The following is a 7,068-nucleotide window of genomic DNA, read 5'->3' on the forward strand; positions in this document are numbered from 1 at the left end:
AGATCTAACTATACCAATGAATCACTAACACTTTGTGATGGTTATATTGGGTATACATAATCATAGTAATGTGGATGTTCACAGCTTGCAATCATGCAGGGGTCGCGTTTGGTTCCCAAAATCTCTTGACAGGGAGCGTTTAGTATGTGATCTAGCCATCACATTATGCCTTAACCCTCAATTAAGGCTAATTAGTACAAAAGTAGTCACTTAATACAAATACTACAGTACTTACAATGTATATACGACAATTACAAAAGGATAAAACTCCAGTTAATAAATTATTAATACCTTTACCATGTGTCATATTCACATAATCGATGAGGTAGATTAGATAATAATAATATTGGTCGTACAGTCGGGTCTTGGTAGAAGGCTATTTTCAAAACAGTCGGGTCTTGGTAGAAGGCTACTTTCAAAACAGTCAGGTCTTGGTAGAAGACTACTTTCAAAACAGTTAGGTCTTGGTAGAAGACTACTTTTTATACTAGTAGGAATCATAAGGATTTTCTAGAGTTTTCAAACATTTACAATTACTTACGAACATTTTCATACTTATACAAACTTTTCTCCAAATGTTTACAAGTCTTTAGTCCACAGTTTTACAAATCAAAGACACATTAATACTTATGAATTCACCAGCTTTATTGTTGGTACTCGCTTTCAAAATAACTTGTATTCTCAGGTCACAAATAGATAGGTACGACGACCAGGTTTTGTGAAGACGGAGCAGTCAAGACTCATCTTTTATTTTGATTATTTATTATGTTGTCTTATACTATGAAAGACCACACATATAATTAAAATTATACTATTAATGCAATGGATGATGTTGTTACTTGTTTACTACTTTACATTGTTGTGATACATTACATGACGTCCTCCGCCCCAAAACGTTTCCGCCGTTCTTGGTTTTGGGGTGTGACATTAAACTAGTGTTCTAAACAAGATTCAAGCATTAGGAAAGAGTACTTAAAATCCGGAGGCTTAAGAATGCTCAAAATCACCAAGAACAAGTGTGTGTTCTTGGTGAGATTTGAAAATCTAGCCAAAATATGATTTCCAATGGATGAAATCAGAGGGTGTTACTAGGTTAAAAGGATTAACAACAAATCAAGGGAAGAACACTTACAATCTTGAAGATCTATGATGAAAATCAGATGGTAGTTGAGAGAGAAGTCGAGTTTTTGGCTTGGGAGGGTGAAAAGAGGTAATGGAAAGCTAAGCCCCACTTATATACTCAAGAGTGTGCTGCCAGGAGAGGGGTGTGCATCCGCACACTCAATTGTACGACCGTACACTCCTCATGTTGGAGTGTAAGGCTTGTTTTTGGTGCTAGAAGTGTACGCGACCCAATCCTATACTCGAGGCTTGAATGTACTGAGCTTTGAACCTTTGAACGGACTTTAAACAAGGATAAATGATAGCAGAAACGAGTCTGACACTCAGTTGAGTTGACTGGTGGGGCTTTGCAAGGCAAAAAATTTTGGGTCGTCACAATCTTTGACTATGAGATTGATTCTAATTCATGTCTTATGTCCATACGATATCTTGTAAAATGAAGGAACAGTTGATCACTTACCTTAGGGCTAACGATTAATTTGAATCAGAGTTCCGTAATGGCTTTGGAAAGCACACTTTGCTGTTTAATTCAAGGTTTATACTTACATTTATAGTTATAGACTTATCTAAGTGGGGAACTGTTGGATTAAGATGTCTAAGCTAATAACTAAATTGGTATATTCTTGTAGCTAGAAGCAATGTCCTTTTTGCCTTCATAACTAAAACTTTGTAAGAATGACATTGAGAGAGAGAGAGAGAGAGAAAAAAAAGAGAGGGGGGAGAGAGAAATATAGAAAGAGAGAGAGAGGATATGTTTATTAGTTTATTATATGATTAATAAATTATAATAAATGATTTGTTAATATGTTATGATTAATATATTAATTGGAAATAAATAATTAATTTTTTAATTTATTATGTGAGAAAAATTATTAAATGATTGTTTCATTAATTAATATGTTATTGTGAAATCAGTTAGAATTAATTAATTATTAATCACAATTGATATGTAATTAACTTGGGATTAATTGGAATTAATTAAAGTTCCAAATTTTTAATTGAAATTGTTCATAATTTAGCAAAAAAGAAAATTCTAAAACTTATATAGTGATGAACGAAATTTGGGAGTGTTTTATGGTTTCTGGAATATTCCTAAAGCTGATAAGGATATAATATTTGAATAAAATAACTTTGGATATTTTATTATTCAAATTTAGGGTTCTCCTTGTCTCATCCACACTATAAAGAGTACCCCAAGGGTTATTATTTTCGTTCATATGATTCCCTTAAGGATACTCTAGCCGAAAATATCCTCTATCCTCTTTCCTTTTTTTCTTCTAGTTCTAGGGTTTAGGTGTGAACCATTAGATGCAACATTTTTCCGGTGCTAAGCTTTCCAAGACCTACACTAAACGAGATTGAAGTGATATGTTTACTACAACAAACCAAAGGTATGTAAACCTAATCCCATGATTCCGACTATATTAAGGCTTATGCTAATTTTATTGTTCATAGTATGTTGCCTTAAAAGTGTTATGTCATAGACCCTTTATAGGATGCATGTACCCTCTTAACTATTAAGTGTTTTTCATATTGCACATGATTTTGTATTCTATAAAACTCATCAGTGGTATCAGAGCTTTGTCTTGTCAAACATTGATCGCACATGAGATGAATTGAACAAAACACTTTTTAGAAAAATTATTGATCTCGTGACATGGTAATATTTTGATCACACATGAGATGTGTTTCTCCTAAATTTCGATTGTTATCTTCCTAATCTGATTTATGGTATTATTTTGGGTCATTATCTGGTATTAATTCTGCTCGATTACAATTTTTGAATGCCTTGTTTGGTAATTAATAAAACCCTAAATATTAGGAGATATAATTATTTGATAATTTTTAATTAGATAAATAAAATTGAATTATCTCTTGTGAATTTAATAATTAAATTAATTATAAGAATAAATAAAGGATAATTATAAATTCACTCTAGGTTTGAATTAATTGATTAATATATGATAATTTAGATAATTAATGTTTGAACCTTGTATTTTGAAAAGATTCAAAATACACCTTATACTATATATGATTAAAAGTTTAATATATTATATGTATAAGACAAGTCAATCAATCAATAATAGGACTCATTCACAAAGCCATGTTATAAGGGGGAGTGTTAGGAAATGACCTATAAAATGACTGTTGAATGGGTATTTATTCTTACCCACCATGCCCTTGCATGGTGGGGGGTCGTTAGTCGAACGGGTTGATAGGACATAACCTCATTAAAGTATGATGCTATTAAAGTACTAGAACCTTTTATACAAATCCTAACTCTAGTTATTTTAGGAAAAATATGAAGTGTATGTTAATCTATGAAAACACAGATCACTCTTTATATGTCGTTGGAGGAACGTGTGTGGCTAACCGACACATTAATTTGGGATTATAAAGTTGAGGTGGTGGCAAATCAAAAATTATCATGATTGATGAAGCGTGTGTGGTTTACTGGCACATCAATTCAAGATGATAAATGACCTCGAGGTTGTCAAGCGGGTTTGCATGGTTATTCATATCTTAATTGTGATCATCGATATCCCAATCCTAATTGGTAAGAGCATAATTCGAGATTAACATGCCACTGATAAGATTCAATGAATCTCAAAGTTCTAGGAGTTTCATAAGATTGAAATTGGTAAAAGCCTTACCTACCTAAAATAGATTCCCAATTTGATTCCGATATCCCTCTTCAAAGTTTGAGTCGAAAATATGGATCCTAGACTTAATTTATATTTATGGTTTAATAATTAAGGATTAAAATCAAATAACTTGAATTTTCTTTTCTCCCAACCTTTTAGATGTCTTATGAAGATAGAAATGGTCTTCCTCATTCTCCTAGAATTGTTTTCCTTATTCTTATAGAGATGGTCTTCCACATTCGAGTCAAGGTAAAAACATTTTCCCTTTTTTGGTTAATGGAGGAACTAGGCATCATCTCTCTTTAACTCTTCCTCCTCTTCCTCCTCCTGTGACTCTCCCACCGTCATATTTTCCTCGAGTTGAAAGATATGAAACTACTCAAGCCCTATTGGCATGTAAGAAAAAAGATGGAAATTATGTGTGTGCGCATGTTCTTAAAATGAAATCGCACAATAACAAGTTGGGAAGAATGGGTGTCGTATTCCTGATAGAGCAAGCCATTGATTTGGTTCTTCTATCATTTCCAAAGTCATGTAGTCAGTTCGTAAAGAAATTTTATATGAGGAATCTTGACGTGACCCTAATTGATTTGACCGAGATGTTGATAGTTGCTGAAGCAGAAATGCTTAAGAACACAACTAAAGTAGAAATGCTTATAGGGTCTAATCCCAAAGTTTCTATGGACATTGACAATGGTGACATTTTTTTTATCAAGAAAAGGTTTATCTTCTCAATGGAAAGGGATCTGCCAACATCAAACCATTTGATTGTATGGTAAAAAGAAAGCATCATTCTAAAATCATTCAATATGTTGACCCCAGTGATTCCATTTGTTTCTACTGCCAATTAAAGGAACAATGGAAACGAAGTTGCCCTAAATACCTGAAGGGTCTCAAAGATGGAAAAGTGAATTGGTGTGGCGTTATCTAACTCTCATTTTAAGTTCCTATTTATAGACTTTTTATACATAATATGATGATCACTTTTTGATTGAATTGTGAGATCTAAAATAAATAAGGAAGCTTGAACAAAGTGAGCTAAATCTGACCGTGAGAGATGGATATTTATCACATGGTTTGATGGTTAGAATTTGAAACTACTAATAAGGAGTTAAGATAGTTTCAATCGATTGCTATTACTATTTGGAGATGTCCAAAAATATAGTTTTTCATTTTATGCATTGTAAGGACAAGTTCTAATTTTCTTTTTAGCAATAAAATGAAGTTTTTGGTAGTTGCCTTATCTAATATTTCCTTACAGAGGCATTAATGAAAAGTGTTGGTTATGTTTCTAATAATAGCAATATTAATAGGGGATATTAATTCTTCAAGAACGTGTTTGTGGTACTGTCATAGTTGACCAAGTGAAAAGAAATCTCATCACCAAGTTTTAATTGAAAAAAACATGGAGTCACACAATTTGAATTGCATGATGCATTAGAATCTTGTTCATTGAAAAATTATGACTAATTCATTGTTTACATATTTATGTTAGACAAATGAAAGACTAATGGATCAAATACATGTTGACATGGACTTTTCTGATCCACCACAAGGTACGGTAACTCTTTTCGTCATGATTTACTGGTACTTCAACAAATATGATTATGTTTATAAGATTAAACATGATTTTGATATTTTTGAAAAGGTTCAAATAGTAACAAAACAAATAGAAGAATCTATTTAGCAGAATAGGCAGAAAGATAAATGATTCTCCAATATAAAAAAAAATGTTTTAGTATCATGTTTTATGATCATCTTAATAATTGGGATATTGTATCATAATTAATCTTTCAAGAACATCTTAGTGCAATTATATGACCAAGAAGTGAAATCAGACGTTGTTGGAAATGGTTTGATCATAACTTTGCTTGAATCAAGTTTTAGAGACATGCTCTAGTAACTATAAATCGTATCTTGCAACTCATTTCAAACTAAGAACGTTTAAAACACCTCGAAATATATAAAGTAAAAGTTTTTTCTTGTCGAGAATCCACATGAACTTTTAAATATTTATTTTAGTTCGTCAAGGTATGTTTCTTGAGAAAAAAACCTTCATATCTTAAGAAGTTTTGTCTATTTTTAAATTTCTATCCCAAATGAGCCTTGATTAACAAAAAATAAGAATAGTAAAGATATGTTTGACGATATGAAAATCGATATAGTTTGTCTATTTATCAATTTTGTGTATTTTGACCACCCCTAATATATATTGTAATTCTCTTGAATTATTCATCACTTGTGCATTGCACGGACACTTCCCGTGACCCCACCGTGTGTAAAATATTCACCTCCCCCTTAAATCCTCACTGTCATAACGTAACAATACAATACTTATATTTTCTTACATCTTGATTTTAATAACTTGTTCATAACAATTGTGTTGTGTTTTTAAATGATGTCTACACCAAAAATGCGCTATGCTTGATATGTTAAACGTTCAATCACTCTCCCATCCTCTTATTTGTTAGTGCATCGAAAATCCCAAAGTCCGAGTTAACCTTGGAATTTTCTGATCCTAACCAAAGTAAAACCCAATAACTTTTTATATTATATAAATTTTACTCAGCTTTTAATTTGTTAATCATTTGGTACTAATCTTTTTTTTTTTTTTTTACAAAATTTCACACCTTTTTTTAACAACTTACTTTTTATATGTTTTTAAAACTTATTTCTTTAGGGAAAAAATTTACAGCCTTTTTTGCATCTTTTACAACTTTGATTTTTTTTTTAATACAACTTTTCTTAAAAAAACATTTATCCTAGACATTGTTGGGGTCAAATTCAAGGAATATCAACGTAGTTTCGTTTTTCTTTTGTTATAGCACTCTTAGTTTATCCCTATTACAACGTCGTATTTGATAAAACTATAAAGTATACACAAAGTACACTTCCTAATTCATATTTGTGAGTTAATTTGTAAGTTACTTGGATACTTTAATTGACGAACATAAATACTTATTTCCAATTTTCTTATTTGTCTTTGATAATGAGGAATACATAACAAATTAACTCACAAGTATGAATTAGGAGTCAATCCATAAATACTTTAATTGACCTGTTCTTGGTGGTGTTCAATTGGTGTTTATAATACGTTCAGGCTAAAGGAGGCTAGAATTAGATTTGACAACTTGAATCTCCCTTTAATGGTCTGGTCTCTCGTGAAATACATGTCTTCCTATTAAAATTAACATTTTTGTTTGGAGAATACTTTTGAATAACCTTCCTACTAGATGTAACTTGGACAAAAGAGGTGTTGATATTGAGCCGTTGTTATGTATGTGTTGTGAAGTGGAACAAG

This window comes from Lactuca saligna, chromosome 4 (assembly GCF_052625555.1).
Source record: "Lactuca saligna cultivar CGN05327 chromosome 4, ASM5262555v1, whole genome shotgun sequence".
NCBI classification, from domain to species: Eukaryota; Viridiplantae; Streptophyta; class Magnoliopsida; order Asterales; family Asteraceae; genus Lactuca; species Lactuca saligna.